The following is a 23,393-nucleotide window of genomic DNA, read 5'->3' as shown; positions in this document are numbered from 1 at the left end:
CAGTGCCCTTGCCCAGCCCAGAGGCCAGGTGCCCTCCAGATCCTGTATGATCTCAGGGCTCAGTCCTCAGTGCTCACTCTTGCCAGTTCCCTTACCATTTACAGGATTCCCCTTCCTGTCCACAGCTGCTGTCCTCTGTCTTCTAGTCTGTTCTTCCTCTGAGCAATGTTAGGAACAGTTAGACCCTTACCCCAGAGAATGTCCCTCTTTCTTTCACAACCCACTGTCCTGAGAATGAAAGGAAAACTCCTCACACAAAACCACACCTCATCTTTGTTGCCTTTAGACCCAAACAGGCCCGGGTTTCCGAATCCTCCCAGCTCAGTCGCACCATCACGTCCTTACAAGGTGGCACTGCAGCCTTACACCCTCTTCCCCCATCACCCATGTGTCACCACGAGGGACTCACCATCCTGAACGCTGGGACCTGGGCGGCAGGACCTGAGAGGCGCGGGTCCCCCAGGCTGGAGGGTGAAGTGGGGTCAGGCTGCGGGAACGCTGTGAGCAGAGAGGAGTCCGGGAGGCACGGAGACCCGATCTCGGTCTGTTGGGGCTCAAGGAGCCTCAGACACACCCCGCACCGCAGGCAGCTGCCCCCCAGGCCTCCTCCTGCTCCCGACCAGCGCCCTGAAGCCTGTGACTCTGTGAACAGACCTAAGAGGTTAAAATGTCCACCGCGAGGAGGAAGCAGGAAGTCCCGCCCTAACCGGATGCGCAGACACCAAAATGCCCTTTAGCTCCGCCCACACGACTGCAGTTCCTTCTGGGTAATGTAGTTTTCTCAACCAGCCAGGAGAGTACTAGCATCCTGGTCAATGACTTAGGTCAGTGGTCTGCAAACTCATTAGTCAACAGAGCCAAATATCAACAGTACAACGATTGAAATTTGTTTTGAGAGCCAAATTTTTTTTAACTTCTTCTAATGCCACTTCTTCAAAATAGACTCGCCCAGGCCATGGTATTTTGTGGAAGAGCCACACTCAAGGGGCCAAAGAGCCGCATGTGGCTCGCGAGCCACAGTTTGCTGACCAAGGACTTAGGTGAATGAAGATGTTGTGGACCAGCAAGTGACACCTGGGGAGAAACTAGATGGGACCAGAGGCCTGGCTGACTGGGGCAGACTAACAGATCTCTGAGGGGAAGAAGGTGGGAGGAATGCAAGAGATCCACCAAGAATATATACAGAGGGGGACATGGAAGAAATCTATAATACCATCAACAATAAAAAACATACATATTTTCTTAAATTTTAAAATAATGTAGTACAGCTTGTGTAGCTCAGTGGTTGAGCCTCAACCTATGAACCTGGAGGCCATAGTTCTTTTTATATTATTCTTATTTTTATTTTTTAAATTAGTTATTGTTTAAAGTATTACATATAGTATTACATATAACTCCTTTTTCCCCCATTAAGCTCTGCCCAGCCACCCCGAGGCTCTGCAAATGCCCTTACCCCCCATTGTGTCTGTGTCCATTGCTTATGCTTATATGAATGCATGTAAGTCATTTGGTTGATTCCTTACTTCCCCCCTCCCTCCCTTGAATTCCCTGTGAAGTTTGACAGTCCGTTCAACACTTCTATGTCTCTGAATCTATTTTTGTTCATCAATTAAGGCTGTTCATTATATTCCATAAATGATGAGGTCATGTGATACTGGTTCTTTTCCTGGTCAGGGTACATTCATGGATTGCAGGCTCAATTTCCAGTGTGTAGGTGGAGTCATACACGAGGCAACTAATCAGCAATTGTCTCTCATCATTGATATTTTTATCTCTCCCTTCCACTCTCTAAAATCAACAAAAATATTTTTAACTAAATATATACATATTTGCATAAGCCATGGATATATACCAGCCATGGGCAAACTACGGCCCATGGGCCAGATCCGGCTGTTCTCTCCGGTTCTCTTGCTCTCCCCTCCACTCCTTTACTTTGAATTTATATTAGTTCACACAAACACTCCATCCATGCTTTTGTTCCGGCCCTCTGGTCCAGTTTAAGAACCCATTGTGGCCCTCGAGTCAAAAAGTTTGCCCACCCCTGATATATACAGTAATATGGTGAGGGACTAGAAGCAGTGGGGGCAGGGTAGAGTGAGAAAAGGGGCAAGAATGGGAGGAAATTGGGAACATCTGTAATAGAGTCAACAATCCTATCTAATGAAACAGTAATATGCAAATTGACCATACCTCCGCTACACACACTAGCCACGCCAGCCAGCCAAGCAGGAGCGAGTATGCAAATTAACCCAAACAAGATGGCTGCAGCCACGGAGCGAGCAGGAGACTTAGGTTTCCCTGGCAATGGAGGAAGTCAAACTTCGCGCACACCCTGGCCGGCCCTGGACTCCACTCAAGGCTACAAAGATTCAATCATAGAAGATAAATAAATCCTAATAAAACTGGTGTCAGCCACGGAGCTGGAGAGAGCAGGAGACTTGAGTTGCCCTGGGCGATGGAGGAGCACAGCTCCCGCAGCCCTGGCCTGCCTTGGCCTCTGCTCAAGGCTACAAAGTTTCAATTATAGAAGATAAATAAATCCCAAATACCAGGGCCTCCGCTTGGGTCGCTGGGGGACATGGCCGGCTGCAAACCCCTGCACCCAGGCCGCCCCATGCCCCAAGGAAATCCCCACCCTGATCGGGGACACCCTTCAGGAAAAACCAGCTGGCCCCCAACCATGAACCAGGCCTCTATCCTATCTAATAAAAGAATAATATGCAAATTGACCATCACTCCAACATACAAGATGGCTGCCCCCATGTGGACACAAGATGACCCCCAAGATGGCCAGCAGGGGAGAGCAGTTGGAAGGGACCAGGCCTGCAAGGGAGGGCAGTTGGGGACAATCAAGCATGCAGGGGAGGGCAGTTAGGGGTGACCGGGCGTGCAGGGAAGGGCAGTTGGGGGGGACCCAGGCTGCAAAGGAGGGCAGTAAGGGGCAAACAGGCTGGCAGGGAGCAGTTAGACATCAATCAGGCTGGCAGGGGAGTGGTTAAGTGGTGATCAGGCTGGCAGGCAGAAGCAGTTAGGGGCAATCAGGAAGGCAGGCAGGTGAGCAGTTGGGAGCCAGCAGTCCTGGATTGTGAGAGGGATGTCTGACTGCCCATTTAGGCCCGTTCCAAGTCAAGGCACATATCCAGTTTGGGGGCTCCATTCCAGTAGGGGGAATGCTGGAGGCAGCTGGTCAATAATTTTCTCTAATCATTGATGTTTCTAGCTCTCCCTTTCTCTCTAAAAAATAAAAAAAAGACATTTAAAAAATGAACAGAGTTAAGATTGATTTGACTCAACAACAAGAAAGTGATTGTCAGCCATCACGTTTTCTTCCAAATCTTGTAAGCAAAAGCATGCCTTGTTCTGTCTTTATACAGGACTAGAGGCCTGGTGCATGAAATTCATGCATGGGGGTGTGTGTCCCTCATCCCAGCCTGCACCCTCTCCAACCTGTGACCACTCGAGGTATGTCTGACTACCCGTTTAGGCCTGATCCCGGTAGGATCGGGCCTAAACGGGCAGTCAGACATCCCTCTCACAATCCAGGACTGCTGGCTCCCAACTGCTCACCTGCCTGCCTTCCTCATTGCCTCTAACTGCTTCTGCCTGCCAGCCTGATCACCATTTAACCACTCCACTGCCAGCCTGATGGATGCCTAACTGCTCCTCTGCCAGCCTGTTTGCCCCTAACTGCCTTCCCCTGCAGGCTTGGTCACCCTTAACTGCCCTCCCCTGCAGGCTTGGTCACCCCTTACTGCCCTCCCCTGCAGGCCTGGTCCCCCCCAACTGCTCTCCCCTACAGGCCTGGGTTCCCCCCAACTGCCCTTCCCTGAAGACCTAGTCACCCCCAACTTCCCTCCTCTGCCGGCCGGTTCCCCCCCTAACTGCCATCCCCAGCAGACTTGATTGCCCACAACTGCCCTCCCTTGCAGGCCTGGTCCCTCTCAGTTGCCCTTCCCTGCTGGCCATCTTGTGGTGGCCATCTTGGAGTGATGGTCAATATGCATATTACTCTTTTATTAGATAGGATAGAGGCCTGGTGTATGAGTGAGGGCCAGCTGGTTTGTCCTGCAGGGTGTCCCTGATCAGGGTGGGGGTTCCCTTGGGGCATGGGGCGGCCTGGGCGAGGGGCCTGTGGTGGTTTGCAGGCCTGCCATGCCCCCTGGGGACCCAAGCCGAGGCTATGGTATCTGGGATTTATTTATCTTCTACAATTCAAACTTTGTAGCCTGGAGTGGAGCCAAGCCTGCTTACTCCGTGGCGGCAGCCACTTCTGTTGGGATTTATGTATCTGATGTAACTGAAACTTCGTAGCCTTAAGCGGAGGCCAAGGCAGGCCAGGGCTTCCTCCACTGCCATGGGCAACCCTAGCCTCCTGCTCTCTCCAGCTCCGTGGCTGATGCCATTTCTGTTGGGATTTATTTATCTTCTATAATTGAAACTTTGTGGCATTGAATGGAGGCCTGGGCTGGCAAGGGCAGGCGAAAAGCTTGGCTTCCTCCATCACCAGGGAAACCCAAGACTCCCTCCTGCTCTCTGTGGCTGCAGATATCTTGGTTGGGTTTATTTGCATATTCCCTCCTGATTGGCTGGTGGGCATGGCTGGTGCGCATGGCTTGTGGGTGTAGCAGAGGTACGGGCAATTTACATATTGCTCTTTTATTAGATAGGATGTCCCAGGCATAACTTTTAGGGAACCAGGAACCAGCCTAGAGTTGGTCTGCCTCAGCTTGGCCTCTAATGTTTGAATTCTTGACTTTATGCAGAAAAGATTTCACAACAGGAGTTCAGAGACTTGTATTTATTTTTCTCCCTTTATTGATTAAGTTATTACAAACGTGTCCTTAACCCCCCATTTTCCCCTCACCCCACCAATTTTGCCTTCACCCTCACCCCCTTTTGCCCGCTGTGGAAACGCTGCTCATCCTGGTCAGCTTGGCAGCATTCCCACTGTGGGAGCATACTTACCACCCAGTAGCAGTTCCTACTTTGAGTGTCCGTCCCCTGGTGGTCATTGCGTGTCATAGCAACTGGTTGACTGGTCATCGTTCTGTTCATTCCACCATTTGGTTGCTGTGCTTTTATTATACAGGATGTGAACAAGCCTTGTTTCATTACTAAGAACTAGGATATTTTGTGAGTTTAAGGATTGGTTTATCTAACACTCATCTACTGAAAAAGTGTTTACTGAGAAAGACCATGTGGTTGGGGCCCATGTGTCAACTCACCTGGACTTCTGGCTCAGCCAATGGACAGCCATGTGACTTGAGTCTTCCAAGCCTCAGTTTCCACTTCTAGAAAGCAGGGCTGGGCATGGCTCTGACCTTGTTTCCTTTTTTGCAGATCAGAGATAGGGGAGGCTGGGGAAGCCCTTAGGAATGTGTGACAAACAGGAGAAGGGGTCTGGTGGGGCAACAGGAGAGCAGGGCAGAGGCCGTTGCAAGAACTTGGGCTTTTATCCTGGAGGCACCTGAAGGGTTCTGAATGGGTAAATGGCATGGGAAGTCTTCATGCTAATGGTCCCTTTGGCTACAACATAGAAGATGGAGGCAGTCAGGCAGGTAAACCGCCTTTCTTGAGTTAGAGATGGTGGTGGGAGGATTATCTCAGTTGCAGTGGGTGTGGGTGTGGGAGTGCGGACTGGCCAGGTAGGTATGGGTGGGAGGGAAGGCCAGGGTCAGCCCATGTTCTCAGCTTGGGCCTTCAGTGGACAAGAATACATGCAGGAGACCCAGGCTCAACAGTGAAGATGCGCTCTTTCCTGAAATTCTGTAATATTCCCTGGGAGGAGTTATGGTCTGTGCCCTCTGAGGAGGTCCTGAGGCCCTGAGGTGGGAATCCCCAGGGTTATAATCACTGACATTCAGACTTTTGAGAAGAAGAACGGGAGGAAGGTCACTAGAGACAGGCCATAGTGTTCCAGAGAATTTTCCCCTGTATTGAATGCCCAGAGGTCAGGTTTAAAACACAGAAATCAGCCTGGCCAATGTGGCTCAGTGGTTGAGCATGGACCTATGAACCAGGAGGTCCTGGTTTGATTCTCAGTCAGGGTACATGCCCAGGTTGCAGGCTCCTTCCCTAGTGTGGGGCATGCAGGAGGCAGCTGATCAATGATTGTCTCTCATCATTGATGTTTCTTTCTCTCCTTCCTCTTTCCTCTCTGAAATCAATAATATCTATGTATATGAAAAGCCAGTGTCTTTAATGCCGTAATAAGCATAATGACCAAACAACCAGATGTCTGGTTGCTATGCCACCCACTGTGGCCAGTGAACTGACAATCAGGGGGTGGGGCCTGCTGCCCAAACTACCTCGGCCCCTCCCCCTGGCCGACCCATCCCTGATCAGACTCTCCCACCCCGATGAAGGAAATACCTGCAGACCCTCCCCATGGCTGGCCCTGCACCCAATTAGCACCCTAACCCCAATAGGGTTGGAACCTTCTATCCAATTGGCCAAGGACCATCCCCCCAGCTGGCCATACCATGATAAGGCCTGATCGGGGCTGGCCAGCCAGCCAACCTCCTGCCATCTCCTCCTCCTGACAGGCCCAGCCCCGATCCTCCCTAATTGGGTCCGGGTAGGTTGGACACCACCTGTGCACAAATTTGTGCACTGAGCCTCTAATATATATTTGTTTGTTTTGTTTTGTGTTAATCCTCACCCAAGTATATTTTTACAATGACTTTTTAGAGAGAGTGGAAGAGAAAGGGAAAGAAAGAGAGAAATATCATTTTGAGAGACACCCACTGACATTTCTATCCCCCTCACCCTCTCCCTTCCTCTCTGAAATCAATAAAAAAAATAAAAAGTATATATTTATATATGTAATCATGCTGGTTTAAATGTAAAATGGATAATTGCTTAGATAACAAGACACCTCAAATGCTCAAGTTGCACAAAAATACAAGGATCCCTTGTTTTTCACTCTCCATGTACCTGGAAAGTCACCATCCTGGTTAAACGCACACATCTACAGGTGAGCAGATTCTGTCTCTACCAAGGAGTTCCCAAGCAAAGTCGCCAGCACAACACCTTCTCCCCCCCAACATGGAGGCTGCTCTCGGGCTATGATCTTCCCTGACACGGCATTGAAACTTGTCTTTAGACTCACTCTGTGCTAAGTCATCTCCTCACTGGAGAAACAGATTACTCAAACTTAAAGATGGAAGGTACTAGACATTGTGGGGATACAATAACTATACCAGCAGTTTTGAGGAAATCATTCCAAAATGAAGCTGTAAGTCGGGTATCAGCAAAATTTACCTCAGTAACATAATGGACATAAAAGCAATAAGATTTTTCTAACTTTTATTTAAAAGACATTTTTTATTGATTTCAGAGAGGAAGGGAGAGGAAGAGAGAGATAGAAACATCAATGATGAGAATCATTGATCAGCTGCCTCCTGCACAACCCCTACTGGAGATGGAGCCCACATCCAGGGCATGTGCCCAGACTGGAAATTGAACTATGACCTTCCAGGTTATAGGGTGACGCTCAACCACTGAGCAACACCACCAGGGCCCAGCAGCATATTTTGAAGGCAGGGGTATAGGTAGGACCATGTTGGCTGTGTGGGGTGAAATATTTCCAAATATCTTGAGTTCAGGGCAGCCATTACCCTAAATAAACCAACAAGGCAAAAGTGAGAAGAAAGAATCAACATTGAGATTACTTTTAAAATAAAAATTGCTGAGGTCTCTGCTGCCACCATAATGAGGGCAGGATGTTAGCATGTTCTTGCCAGGAGGCGGGGGATGTGGCCTCCAAGGCCCCTCGGGGCTGGCACTGGGGCAGGCAGTCTGCCAAGGGGAGAGGAGACAAGTGCCAGGGAGGAGACACAGACAAGCCCTTGATTTTTGTCACAGCTTGTGCTCTCATCACCCTTGGAGACACACACACACACACACACACACACTCACACACACACTCACACACACACACACTCACACACACACAGTCACACTCACACACACTCACACACACACACTCATATACACTCACACACTCACACACACACACACACACTCACGCACACTAACACACACACACATTCACACACACACACTCACACACACACTCATACACACACACACTCTCACACACACTCACACACACCGTCACACACACACACACACGCACACTCACACACACACTCACACACACCCTCACACACACACACTCATAACACACTCACACACACACACACACACAATCACACACACACTCATACATACACACACACTCACACACTCACACACGTCACACACACACACACTCACACACACTCACATACACACTCACACACACACTCATAACACACACACACACTCACACACACTAACACACACACATTCACACTCACACACAATCACACACACACTCATACACACACACACACTCACACACACACACTCACACACACACACACACACACTCACACACACACACACACTCACAGCTCTAGACCTGACGCCTTGCTCGGGCCTGAGAGAAGCACAGCCCATGCAGTTGCACCTGGTCCTCTTGGTTAGCTCAGCCCTGCGATGCTCACCAGGGCGGCTGCCTCCGGAAAGTCCCCAGAGCTGGGCCCCGTGACAGGCGAGGCTTGTCTGGCTTTGGATTTCTACAAACAGGTCACTCGGGAGGCTGCATGGGGTTGGAAAGAGCACCCTAGAGTTGGGGGTCAGTCAGCCCCGAGTTCAAGCCTCACTGTGACTTGTAACTGGCTACGTGACCTTGGGCCAGTGAGCCGCTCCGTGAGGAGCTGAAGCCCGAACCAAGAGTGCCTTAGGCTGTGACTTGCGCGATGCTCTTTGGAACCACACTCTCCGTTAGTTGAGGGCAAGCATCGGTGGGCTATAAATACACCTGTTTAGTAAAAACCAATGAGAGCTTTCTAAGGGAATCAATGGGCGGTGTGCATACATGTATATATACATGTGTATGTATGTGTGTGTATGCATACATGTAAACATATTCCCTCCTCTTCCTCTGGTTGGTTGGTAAACATTTGGCTGGATGCTTCCTTCCCAAGGCTTGTGCAATGTTTACTAATTTTCTCACTTTGCTGTTCTCCCAGGGGGAGCCCCTCTGGTGCCACAGGTGATCCCACCCTCTCTGCATAAAGACTTCAGCCCTGAGCTGTCATTGGATATTTCCCACCCCCCAGATCACACAGCTCCCAGGCCAGGGTAGAGGTGGGGCCCTGGAGCTCAGCGGGGTATGATATGGGATTCCACCTCAGCAACGGGACCCCGTGGTACTGCCCAGGGGGACCCACCTCCTGGGCTTGTTTGGTATGTGAGGGAGACATCAGAGTTGGAAGCAGCTGAGGGAGTGATGGACAGGACATGGGAAAGGGAGAGGGAGGCCCAACATGGTCTGGAGGAAGGGGACAGAGGTGATGAGAGGAGGAGCACAGAGGCTTTGGAGGGGGAGGATGGTGAATGGTGTGCTGAGCATTTTGTTAAATATATTTATTGATTTCAGAGAGGAAGGGAGAGGGAGAGAGATAGAAACATCAATGATTAGAGAGAATCATTGATCGGCTGCCTCCTGCATGTCCCCTACTGGGGATAGAGCCTACAACCCGGGCATGTGCCCTTGGCCAGAATCGAACCTGGGGCCCCTCAGTTCGCAGGCCGACGCTCTATCCACTGAGCCAAACCGGCTAGGGCATGAGCATTTTGTTGCGGCAGTGTCTTGGGACATCCAAGCTGGAGACAGATTTGGAGGTTCCCAGGAGAGGCTGGACCTAGAGGTGTTTGAAGCCTTCTGGGAAGATTGCAATGAAAGCTGCAGATGTGTACGAGCTTGTCTGGGGCTGGAGGCAGAGGTGTGGGGAGTGACAGAGGATTGGGTGCACCCTGAAGTGACCCATGGAGAAGCTACATCGCTAAGAAATGGTGTAGCTAGTGTGGAGGCTGCGGGAGGGGAGGTTCAAAAAGGAAGGTCACCCTGGGTGAATGCCAAGATTTGCCATGGGGCTGAGAAGTTGTGGGAGGCAAGCAGACCAGTTGACAAGACCCTGCCAAGACCCAGGGACAGGGGTGTTGGGGGGACCTGGGATGAGAACAGTCAGCTAAGATGGGCAGGCAGATTCCAGACTTATTCCCAGCCTCAGGGGAGCGATCACCTGTGGGAAGTGGAGAGGGGAGGAGTCCAGCCTGCACCACGGGCTTTTGGCTTCTGTGATTGACAGCTGGTGTGCTTGGATAAGTAGGGAGCCCAGAGGAGGCGGCAGAGTGGAGGAAGCCTGCAGGGAGGGCAGGCGGTCTGAAGGCAGCCGACCTGAGGCCTGAAGCTCAGGAGTGGTCAGTGCTAGGGGAGCAGGTGGTCAGCCCTGCAGAGGGGCAGGAAGGGAGCTGCCTCCACAGTGGAACCCGGGAGTGAGCACATAGGAGCGTTCAATGAGTGTTTGTGGAAGGAATGAGTGAGTGACAGAGCGACTGGCCAGTGAGAGCCCTGAAGAGCTGTCCCAGAGGAGAGAGAATCATGGGACAGAGGCTGAGAGCTCCAAGGGGTGACTGGCCGGTGTCAGATCCTGCAAAAGCCAAAGGCGCAGGGGAGGAGGCCTGCAGGTGCAGCTGCTCAGTTTGGCTCAAAGCATTGGGGAGGGCAGCTCGATGAGTGGGCAGCTCCCACAGCTGCAGGACCCCAGGGAAGATGGGAAAGGAGGTGAGAGGAGGCACCTTACAACAGGAGAGGTTTGGTGAGGAAGAAGGGGACATGCAGGTGGCAGCTGGACAAGACACCATTAGATTAGGTCAGGAGGGGATTTCTACATGCCTTTCTCCCTCCCTCCTCCCTCTGACACTTCCTGGTTGAGTGGCCTTGGAAAAATCCAATGGATCACTTTAAGGTGACCTCCTGTTGTGATATAAATCCCATATCAAAATGAGATTCAACTAACAGGAGCGAAAATAAATGCTCTTGTATGGTAAACAGGAAACCTCACTTTCCCATGCTCTGACCTCATGGCAAAGGGAGCTGGTGGATTCCCGGGGCTGGGGAGACTAGGCGGGGGGCTGAGCAGGGAACCCGGAGACTCAATGCCCCAACAGCAATGCCAGTGACAAGAGGTGAGGAAAACTAGGACTCAATTCTACAACATCTCATTTTATTACAAACCCATCCTTGTGTTCCACAATCAATAGCTATTTAATACACAAATCAATGCACTCAGAAAATCAAACATCTTAACATTTCTTTCTCAGTACTTTAGCTCAAATGGAGAAAATCTTTATAGAACCCAAACTACCAGTTTAGTACATCCCACAATGAGCACCTTTAGTAAGCAAGAGGAAAGAAAATGTGTCAGGAACCCGGCCAAACACACACAGCAGCAGGTGAGACTCCCGATGCAAACAAATGACTCCCTATAGAACAGAAACATGGAGTGTCCCCCAAGAAAGGTACACAGAGGTCAGGCTCCTGATAAACATGAGTGACTCCCTATAGAATATAAACATGGAGTGTCCGCCAGGAAAAGTATACAGAGATCAGACTCCCGGTAAACATGAATGACTCCCTATGGAATGTAAACATAGGGTGGTCCAAAAAATGTGTACAGAGTGAAAAGGTATATATCAACTCCCACAGGGAAAGAGTGACTGCCTGTTGAACATAAATACAGGGCGCCCACCCACCCCCAAATGTACAATCAGGGGAGACTCTGGTGGAAGAGAATGACTCCCAATGGAACAGAATGTAGAGTTCCAAAAAATGTGCTCACACTTTAACAGCTGATAACTCACTGAATTTTCACCCCTTTTCCAGTTTAACTGATTGGAAGAAATGGGTGTAGCCAGACTACGCTTTGAACGAAGAAAATTTCTCCACTAGGCTTTTTATGGGGATCCATAAAAGATAAAGTTGACGGTGGACAACAGACAACAGTTGAGGAATCCAGGGCAGCTATGCAGAGATAAGTACAAACACCAATCCGAAGGAATGATTCTTGTTGTTTGCGCCTCCATCGCTCGCCTTAGTTCTGGTCCAGGTGCTGCTGCTGAGGAAGCAATGGAATCGCAAACACCAAGATCGCTGCCTTCTGTTTGTGCACATCCTCTGTCAACCGCGGCCTCGATGCCTGGACTGTGGCCCATTCTGTACCTGAAACCTCATCCTTTCTGTGTCCCCAAAAGAAAGTCCAGAGGATACACCTTCTTTGTTCAAAGCTTAGTCTGGCTTCACCTATTACGTCAAATCCGTTAACCCTGAAATGGAGTGAAAATTGAGTTACCAGCTGTTAAAGTGTGTTTACATTTGGGGGGAACACCTTGTAGTATATATATTTGGGGGACACCTCAAAGCACATATATTTCAGGAGTGTGAACACATGTATGTAATAAATTTGGTTTCTTCCCCAGGAAGTCACTCAGAAATAAAAAATTAAAGTCTCATCCTCGATGGGGGACACTGGGGCGCTGCAGCCACTTTCCAAATCAAGCTGCACCTGCCTCTCACACACGCTCCCCTCTGCACACTGTGGACACTTGCTTGGAGGGGGAGGGCAGGGCTTTTCTCGCCCCATCACCCAGGCCGGGCAGAACCAGTGTTGATAGAAAAGTGAGCAGGGGAGGCAGTTCCCTGTGTGGCCCCAGGAGCCAGCTGGAGAGAGGCAAAGCCTGAGGCCACCTGCCTGGAAGACCACCGAGGCCTGAAGGACTTGGGGCCCAGGCCTGGCTTGGCAACACTAAGGGTTAACAGTGAGCCTGACTCTAGGGTCCACCCAGGTCCTTGAGGTCTTCGTAGTTTGACTGGCCTGGGCTTCTCCTGGGACCACCAGGCCTCTGGGAGAGGCAGTCGAGTTTCCGGACCACGAGGGCCCAGCCCTGAGCAACTGCATGCATCTATGTACCTGCTCACCTGCAAATGCACACGCACACGCACATACATGCTTTAAAGAGGTGAAGTAGCTAACACGCGTTGTAAAGGGCAAGCTCACATGGTGTCTGCCTCTAGGAAGTTGGTTTGTCATTGCATTGTGAGCATCCCAGGCCACAGTGGATTTGTTCAAAATATACCAGTGTCTGGAGGCACAGACAGGAGTTCCACATATGGGTGTGTGACCCTTAGGGCTGGTGCACCGTTGTCACTAGCAGAACAGATGGAAGCAGTGTGGGAACCCCTTTCCTCGTTCCACAGCTGCTCAGCAGGCAGACAGGAGAGGAGGCCGTTGTCCTCAGAAGGCGCGTTGGTACTTTGAAGGCTCAGGAGTTGCTTTGGGGTCAGGAGGGGGGGCCACTATGGGTCCTCTGGCCTTTCGGTACGGGTCATTGGTGGTCTTTTATGTGTTTTCTTTTTGATGATTTTTGTTTGTTGGTTTTTTGTTTTTCATAAACGAGGGAGGGTATTTGGGGGAGGCACTGGTAACGGGAAAGGAATTGCCAGTGTCTGGACAAGGGAGAGTCTATTCAGAAGGGGGTGGGATGTCCAAGGAAGACGAGGACTGAAAGCGTTTCAACAACGCCGGGCGGGCCGCTGGAGGCTTTTCTTTGTTCTTCCCTTCGTTGTTTTTGCGCCGAGCGCCTAAATGGTTATCCCAGATAATGGTGAGAAGAAGGAAAAGAGAAACAACACAAAGCGGCAAATGAATGAGTTGAATAACAAGAGACGCTACATTGGCTAAAAGCACTTGGGAAATGAGAATCCTGGCCAGCCCAGGAGAGATGGAAACAATACCCACGGCACAACCAGAACCAGGACTTGGTGAATCATTTAGGCTCTGACTCCATTGAGTTACTTCAGCGGCATCCTTGTGCCCAGTGGTCGGCAAACTCATTCGTCAACAGAGCCAAATATCAACAGGACAACTATTGGAATTTCTTTTGAGAGCCAGTTTTTTAAAACTTAAACTTCTTCCAACACCACTTCTTCAAAATAGACTCGCCCAGGCTGTGGTATTTTGTGGAACAGCCACACTCAAGGTGCCAAAGAGCCGCATGTGGAATGCGAGCCGCAGTTTGCCGACCACTGCTTGTGCCAATGCTTTACTTACCACGTGAGGAGAAGTCTGTATTGCTCTAGGAGCTGATGTGTTAGACCATTTTTAATTTCAATGTGTTAAATTATTAAGTAAGGATGTTTATTAATTTAGGCTTTTCTCACTCATCCTTTTTTAAAAATATGTTTTTATTGATTTTCAGAGAGAGGAAGGGAGAGGGAGAGAGAAATAACCTTTAAATTATCGTCTGACCAGAGCAGACAATTGGTCTAACTTTCTGAGCATGTCATGTGCGTGAACATAACTGATTCACCCGATTTCTGATTGAGGATTCAAGTCCAGAGAGGAACCTTGGTTGCTTCTTTCCCCACAGCGCCACCTGCTGACCACAGCTCACACCACAGGATAAGGACCCACTACTCAATTCTGGGCCCCAGGCTGGTTCAGCATCTGCAGGGACCAAAGCAGCTTGAAGTGCAGGCAGTGCTCACAGGGGTTAAAGTTCAGGCCCCCTAATCCGTGAGACCCTGGTTCGGATCCCAGCTCCAACACTTATTCTCTGGGCCCGTGCTTAACCCTGTCAAACCTCACTTTCCCAGCTCTGTACAAGGGATAGGAATCGTGCCTACCTCACCCGGCAGTTAGGACTAAAGGCGATAGATAGAGCAGGTCAACTCCCTAAAGGGTGCTGAGCCCAGGAAGCACCATTGCATGGCTGATGTTACTAATATTTACCTCTGACCTGCTCATTCCTGGATCCAAAAGACAGTTTTCATCTGTCAAGCATTTTTTTCTTTGAAAGGTTTGCTAACTCAATTCAGTTAATTCTATTCATTAAGTCAATTCAGACAATAACACAAGTTGAGGTGATAAATGTCACAACATTCAAGGAGCCAGTATGAAAACCTGAGGCAACAGAACCCCTCTAGATAAAACACATGTTAATGAGCTTCATTAGCATTTACCTGCACCTGGGCATTTGAGCTAATTCACCTGCTGTAAAGACTGGGAATGCAAGCATTGGTTCCCACCAGTGGGCATGCGTGTGCACACTTCATGTTTCATCTGCAGTGACACACCGGGACGTGAGGTGGTGAATGCCACCCGGAGAGGCTTGTGCACAGGTCCCACTCAGAAGGCAGCTTGTCACAGGCCCTGGGTCCAGTCAGGTACTGTAATGCCAGCCATTGAGAGCACAGGAATCTGTCATGGCCCTGGTCTTCAGAAAGCCCTAGTGTCCTTCATCAATTTTAACTTACTCCGGGGGCATGCTGGGCAGTTTTATAGGTAAATAATCACCACAAGATATTTAAAAGGGAATTTGAAAACTAAACCATGTTTAAGACAATGGCTTTGTTTAATCGATGCACATTTTCACCCCCAAACCTTACTTCTCTGTAGTCAGGATGCAGCTTCGAGCATCTCTCACAGTCACTGTCGGCTAGGTGGCAATTCTGACATCATCGTCCCTGCCACCACCCATTCATTTCCTTGTTATGAGCACATAATCGTGCAGCTTATAACTGAAAGCTTCTCAGATCTGATGAAATACATGCAGCTCATGCAACTAGAAAACCATTTCGGAACCTCTGGCACACTCCCAACGAAAGCCGTAAATGACCAGGAAAACCATGACTAGAAAACCATGTTTCTGTTTTGGGAAGGAAGTTTGGGCCAGACACCTGCCTAGCACCCAGGGTCTTCAATCACAGGAACCTCGAGGTTTCCCCTACATTCCTCTAGAGTCTCTGGACAGTGCACACCTGATGGGAGGACTCAAGGCCAGGTAGGTGGGAGAAGAGGACCGCACCTGCTTTTCAGAGGGACGGAAATATCAGAGCCTGAGGCCTTTCTGAAGACCTTGCACATGTCCATGACATGTTAAATGCACCGGGATCTCCCTCCAGAAATGGCTTATCCTAGGCCTGGCAGACACAAGAAACCGAGAATCTTACCCTCGTGAACTCTCTCTACAGTAACGGTATGGAGACCTGCTCTGCACATTCCAGATCCCACCACCTGTATGTGATGGGCGAGACTTGTCATGCTAGCAGAACTAAATTGTTGTGGGACACAACTGCCCCTCACTGACATGGGTTTATATTTTCTATTTGGTTGTTCACATACCTAAGGGGGGAGCACACCCCCTTCAGGCTCCTACACACGTGTGCACACCCAGCACGCCCTCTCGTTGGTGCTGCCCTGCCCATGAGGGAGACCTGAGATCCTCCCCTTCATTTCCCACCTGCAGCCAGGTCACCCCTCCTACCTGTTGGAGGTGGCCCACTGGGGGCGTCTTGCTCTTCTGCCCAATATGAGCATGAGGGTGTGGCCTCCAGTGTCCCAGGAGGGCAGTCTGAGGTTGCCTTCGCTGGTTCTCTAGAATCGTTGTTTTTGCATTGGAAGAATTTTACAAAGGCTCTTCTTGCTCGATTCCACCACTTTTTCCTATTAGAAGTAGAGGTTTAGGTCACTGCCAACCATCACTGTCCCTGTAGCCAGACAAGTGGCTGTTAATTTGGGGTTCAGAAGGATGGTGCTTTTCGCCAGCACCACAATGTTCATATGTGGGGCTCAGGGGGAAGAACACTATTTGCAGTAAATTCACACAGACCCAGGGACGGCAGAAGCATTCATTGTGGCAGAAACCCACACGAGCCTCACGGGAAATGGAACTTCAAATACCCAATCAGGTTCATCCCTGGCCTCAGTCGGAGTGTGTACAGGATGGCAACCAATCGATGTGTCTCTCACATTGATGTTCCTCTCTCCCCCCTCCTTCTCTTCTACTCTCTCTAAATATCAATGGAAAAAACATCCTCAAGTGAGGTTACAAAAATTAAAGAAGTAAATGAAAACATTGAATTGAAAGGGTAAGTAATACATTGCAGATAACCAGAAATAGAGGCATTTGAATAGAATAAGAACCACATGTGGGTTCTAAGCCAGGCTCTGCCACAGAACAGCACCGCGCTTCCTCATTGATGCCTCATTTCCCTGTCAACAGAAGGGTCAGGCAGAAGGTGGGAGATTCTGGGGTTCTGTGATTTCAACAGAGAGGTATTGCAGGATTCATGGTGATATGACCTCAAGGCTGGGCAGGGACAGGACAATCTGAGGGCCCAGCTCCTGGGTCTCAGGCTCGCACCAGTGGAAGCCCTGCTGCACGGAGGAGGCCGACAGTCTCAGGGACCAAGCCTGCTCCCTGCTCCCCCTTCCACCGGGGCTGCTACTCTAGAGAAGGAAATGTGTTTGTGAATCACCCTGGGGTCCAGAGACTCCAGAGGAATGTAGGGGAAACCTACATTGAAGACCCTGGGTGCTAGGCAGGTGTCTGGCCCAAACTTCCTTCCCAAAACAGAAACATGGTTTTCTAGGTCCTGAAACCTGGGAGATACAACCTGATGGTACTGCTTTAGTGGCTTTAAACCTCAGACTCTGCCTCCTTAAACAGGCTCATGGCCAGCTGGCCTTCGCCATCCCTCATAGGATCACCCTGAGTACAAAGAGTGGGACCGAAAGAAACTCTACATTCTGTCAGTGCTGGGAGAGACCCGCACACAGGGGACCTGCCATAGAGGGGAAGATGCAGGCCCACCAAACTGGTCAGTGCTCAAGATGGCTACGGCTTTCCCCACTCGTGAAAGAGCAAGCTTTCTGATCTGTGCTTAAGTTACTGCCATGAAATCAGCTCACTTCCTAGGAACAGGAACCTGGGACTCGCAGGAATCCAGGACTGTTTCCTCCTCCTCTTCTCTTATTGTTGGTAAGAAATTTACGTTTTCTCTGTAAATACGGGAGAAAGAAAAACAATCTGGTTTTAAAATAAAACACGTAAATTGACTCATTGGCCAAGCCTGGGACCTGGTCCAGAAGGGCCGGCATTTTCCTGGGATTCAGACATCATGGTGCTCATGGCATTACTGATTGCCGAGCTGGGAATATGGGGATGGAAGCACATGACCTGGGTCCAGGAACCCTAACACGTCGAGGAGACCTGCTGAAGCGCCTGCATCAGAGCCTCCCTTTCGGTGTTCAGCTCCTGCAGCTCCTTCCTCAGCTCCTGCAGCGCTGCCTCGTGCTGGAGCTGGTCCTGCTCCCTGAGGAGGGACACACACCCACTAGGCACCCACACACAGGAGACTGCACAGCCTCTGTGAGCGGCTTCTCTCTGCAGAGCTGAGGGCAGCGGCGATGGGCAGGGGTCTCCTCCAGCCCCAGCATCGAGTGTCCCTCGTCCCACCCGACCCTTCTCCAGGGTCCCTTCCAGTCCCTGTGTAAGCAGCCTCTCTCCGTTAGCCTGCTGGGAACACCAACACTGTTTTCTGAACTCCTCGCCCTTCTCAAAGAAACCAGCACATATTCAGGGAATTCCACCCACGTTAGAGCTGATCCCCCTCACCAGGGCCAGGTGAGCCCTCCGCCCAGCTCCAGAGCAGTCTCCCTGTGCTGAGCCAGGCAGCATAGGGGCCAGAGGCCTGCCTGCCTGCTGGGGCCCAAGAAGCTGCCAGGGTCCATTGGCACACAGGCACATGCACACCCACACACCCTGCTCCTCCAGGCACCCCCAGACCAGCCCTGACCCTCCTGCTCAGCTCCCCCTCAGCTCAGGGCTTTTATTTTCTTCCTGTCTCAGTGTGTATAGGATCCCGCATAGCCTGTCTGGAGGGCTGCAGAGAACAAGGGGAGTCCCTGACTAACTCCTGGCTGTCCCTTCCGCCTGCTGGAACCTCCCCTGTTCAGGGTGACTTAGCAGCTACTCCTGAGTCATCCCTTTTCACTCTTCCCCACGCAGGCAAATCCCTTTCCAGAGCCCCTTCCTGATGTTTCCACACCCAGAGACAGGCTGACAGAGACCACCCAGGGTTCCAGGGTTTGCAGCCTCTGTCTGCAGCCCTCCTCCTCCTCTCTACTGCCCCTATCAGCTGTCCTTGTACCAGCTGCCAGGAGCCAAGACCCCTGGTGACTCAGACTCAGAAACCTGCTGTGGCGGCTGCTGAAAGCCAAGCTTCCTGTGGCCTTTAGCCATGGGCGGAGGCTGCTTGGGTGTGGGAAGTGCCAAGTGGGGTGGGGGATCTGCCTGGCTTTCAGGGCTGTGATCTTTCTCATCCAGGGTAACGATTCTGGAAAAAGTCATCCAGGTTTGACAAATGGGGCCATGGACCTTTAGGGTTCCCAACTCCTGCTTCCCTGTTGTGTCTTGGGAAAGCACAGGGATCAAGCCATTCCAACCATTTGTAACCACCCTTCTGCAGGGCAGAGACTGAGAGTCTCACTCCCCCCTGAACCTTCGGGACGAGACTTCACACCCAGCAAACGTGTGCCAGGGAATTAAAGAGTGAGGGTCCCACTCAGGTGTCAAGACAAATGCACACAGAGCCACCAGCCTGTGCTGAAGGCACCTCCACCTCCCACCCTGTAGCCCTGCTGCAGACACACCAAGGGCTCCAGCTCTCTGTGCAACCAGCAGACACCACCGAGTAACTCAGGAGGTCTATCCAGCAAGGAGCTACCGGCAGAACGACAAGGAAGTCCTCCTTCAGAGCCAGTCAGATGCCACTTGCACAAACCTTCCCCATGTGAGCAGATGTTAAGAATATCACGACACTGTTATAACACATCATAGGGCCTGAGGGATAAGGCCTGTAGGTGCCTGGTGAGGGGTGGGCACCACACAAGTCTCCCGTCATTAGTCAGCTGGGGGCATTCCCACCACGTCTAGACACAGCACCACGCGCCCAGTAGATGCTCACTAAGCATCACGTGAATATGGGATGGGTGCAGGAGGAGGCAGAGAGGGGGATGCCAAGAAGCAGAGGGTGCTCATTCTGGCTGGAAGGACGAGTCTGGTAGGAGCAGATGTCTCGGTTCCCCCGGAGGATGGAGAACTGGGAGGATAAAGGGGTGGAAGGCCCTGGAGAGTGGACAGGAATGTAGGGGAAACCTCGAGGTTCCTGTGATTGAAGACCCTGGGTGCTAGGCAGGTGTCTGGCCCAAACTTCCTTCCCAAAACAGAAACATGGTTTTCTAGGTCCTGAAACCTAAAGACACAACCTGTTGGCACTGCTTTAGTGGCTCTAAATCACAGACTCTGCCCCCTTAATCAGGCTCATGGCCAGCTGGCCTTCGCCATCCCTCATAGGATCACCCTGAGTACAAAGAGTGGGACCGAAAGAAACTCTACATTCTGTCAGTGCTGGGAGAGACCCGCACACAGGGGACCTGCCATAGAGGGGAAGATGCAGGCCCACCAAACTGGTCAGTGCTGTAGATGGCTACAGCTTTCCCCACTCGTGAAAGAGCAAGCTTTCTGATCTGTGCTTAAGTTACTGCCATGAAATCAACTCACTTCCTAGGAACAGGAACCTCGGACTCGCAGGAATCCACAACTGTTTCCTCCTCCTCTTCTCTTATTGTTGGTAAGAAATATACGTTTTCTCTGTAAATACGGGAGAAAGAAAAACAATCTGGTTTTAAAATAAAACACGTAAATTGACTCATTGGCCAAGTCTGGGACCTGGTCCAGAAGGGCCGGCATTTTCCTGGGATTCAGACATCACGGTGCTCATGGCATTACTGATTGCCGAGCTGGGAATATGGGGATGGAAGCACATGACCTGGGTCCGGAAACCCTAACACGTCGAGGAGACCTGCTGAAGCACCGAGGATCAGGTTGAACTTCATCTCAGAAGAGCAAGCCCCGAAGCATGTGAAACTCAGGGTCGGAAACCCGTGGGCCTTGACATCTCAGACCCTGGTTTCCTTGCTGGAAAATGAGTCCTCTGGATCAAGGCAGCAGTTCAGACTCCGTCAGTCATGAAGCTGCCGAGGTCCCGCCAATAAGATGAAATTTCCGCGAGTTCACTGTGAAGTACGCACCCCATACAAAGTGATGGCTTGCAAACTGCTGGGCCCCTGACCACTAATACTGCTCTGCTACCAGCACGCTTGGCACTGTATTGTTCTCTTCCCACAGCTGTGTTGCTTGGCCTTCTGCTAGAGCGCTTTCCTGTCTGGCTCTGACCAACCCTCCATCCCTAGGCGCAAAAACTCATGGAGGGCAGGCCCTGTAACCCTCCCAAGACTGGAGAAGACTCTGCTTAGAGCAGGCTCAGCAAGCCTGCCAACTCCCTGGTCTCCTGCAGACACCGTCTAATGCAAAACCATCATTAGATCACACCCTGGGTACCAGTCCCTGACTCTTCTAGTTGGCACCTGCCCAACCTCTGCTGGTAATTTTTACCTGCTGCGTCACAGAGAGCCAACTCAGACCACAGTCATTTCACCCCCAAAACTACAATGTGGCTTTCCATGTAAACCATCCTGGGTAGGTGGCCAACCACCTGTAGATGAGCAGAAGAATCCAGGACAAGATTTAAGCAGCACCGTGACCTCAGGGAGCTGGGACAGTGCCTCTGTGGTCACTGTAACTATGTCCCTCTGTCCCACATGGCCAGCAATTCCTGATCATTAGGACGGACAGTCCAGCAGCACAGCACCGAGGGGGGAAGACCACCCTGGACCCACAAGATGCATCTCGGATTACTTGAATTCCAACCACAAGATTTCCAACACCAAGGCTGTTCCTCCTGACCTCCTTTCCGGCAGCTCCCTGGGCCTGTAGATCAACATCCCAAAAACACACTTCCCAGTGGACCCGACTCATTAGCCCTGCATGGAAGCCTTCCACAGCTGAGTGCCACCTGCTGCAGCCTTCCCTCCTGCCACTGCCTGCACCTTCCCTGCACCCAGACCACCATTCTTCCACCATCACATTCCCCCACTGGTAGCCCTGTCCCCATCCAGGTCAGCAGCAGCATCCCAACTCTTACCACCACACTTCCTTCTAAGCCTTTATGAATCTCCTCAACATCTGTCTGCTCCGCACATAGCTCTGTTCACATCACATCACGCATACTAGTTTTTGGCCTCTGGGTAACTGGTTCTGTGCACCTCGCAGGGCCTACGCCAAAGCCAGGAATGTGTCATGTCGTCAGAAGGGGGACAACCAGAGTGCACCAAAGAACTCAATCCAGCCCATTAAGGGAAAACACACAGAAAGGGCTCAGCGCTCAATCTGAATTCCTTCCTTAGGCACTACTCTTTACCGCCATCATATTTTTAAAACTGAACTGAATTCCAAAAGCAGATTAAGAACCATCTGGCAGCCAATCACCCCTACTTGCAGAAATGTAGAACCATTCCAGGGAAAACAAGAGGAGGATGCACTGGGAAGATGGTCTGTCCCCTCGCCCTTGGGACACCAGTGCGCCAGGGAGCTCTCTGCCCAGCATATTGAGGCCTAGGCATGGAACTGGGAGCCAGGACCGCTTTGTTAACAGGTCAACCCACACCCCGTACATGCTCCGAGCCTTGTCTTACCCATTCTTTTTTAGAAGCTGCCTGTTCTTCTTGGCCAACGTCTGAATCTTCCTGCTGAGCCTACGTTTTTCTTCTTTGAAGTACTCCTTCTCATGGGAGAGCACCTAAAACACAGGTCAACAATGTCTTACATACCATGTGCCCCTGTGATTCCACTGCTGGGAATCTGTTCCCAAAAGAAGAAAAAGGCCACATGCTCAAAGTTGGCCATTTTGGTATGATCTGCGCCAGTGGGAATGACCAACACAGCCAATGACATGGGGATGGCCAAGTGCACTTTCCAATCAGGCAACCACAGCCCACCTGTGACCACCGAGCACTGAAAACACAGCCGGTCTGAGCTGAGATGTGCCACAAGTGCAACATATACAACAGATTCTGAGGCCTTAATCACAATCTTACAAAAACAATGTAGAACCTCTTATTAATAAGCTGCCCCACTGGTGTGGCTCAGTTAGCTGAGCATCCTCCCATGCACCAAGAGATCCCTGGTGAGATTCTTGGTAAAGGACTATGCCCAGGTTATAGGGTCGATCCCCATTAGGGGGCCCTCAGGAGGCAGCACATCAGTGATTCTCTCTCATCATGGATGTTTCCATTCCTCTCTCCCTATCCCTTTCTCTCACTGATATAAAAAAAATAAAATAAAAACATTTTAAAAAAGTATTCTTGTTTCACAGACATAATTCACCTGCTGTAAAGACTGTAAAGGGTCATGGGGGGAGGGGCTGGATATGAATTTCGGGCTGAGGTTGGTCTGCTCCTGCTCTAGAGTATCATCCTGGCTGGTCTAGAAGAAAAATCGCAACCTTTGGCTTCAGACAAACTGGGTTGCAACCCACTACTTAAGAGGGACAAGGATGGGAACCCCAGCTCACAAAATCATTGCAAGAAATAATTGAGCCCTGGCTGGTTTGGCTCAGTGGTTAGAGTGTTGGCCTGCGGACTCAAGGGTCCCAGGTTCGATTCTATTCAAAGGCATGTACCTTGGTTGCAGGCACATAACCAGTGAGGAGTGTGCAGGAGGCAGCTGATCAATATTTCTTCTCATCGATGTTTCTA

Source organism: Plecotus auritus (genome assembly GCF_963455305.1).
Source record: "Plecotus auritus genome assembly, chromosome: 15".
Lineage (NCBI taxonomy): Eukaryota > Metazoa > Chordata > Mammalia > Chiroptera > Vespertilionidae > Plecotus > Plecotus auritus.
Note: the sequence above shows the minus strand (reverse complement) of the source record.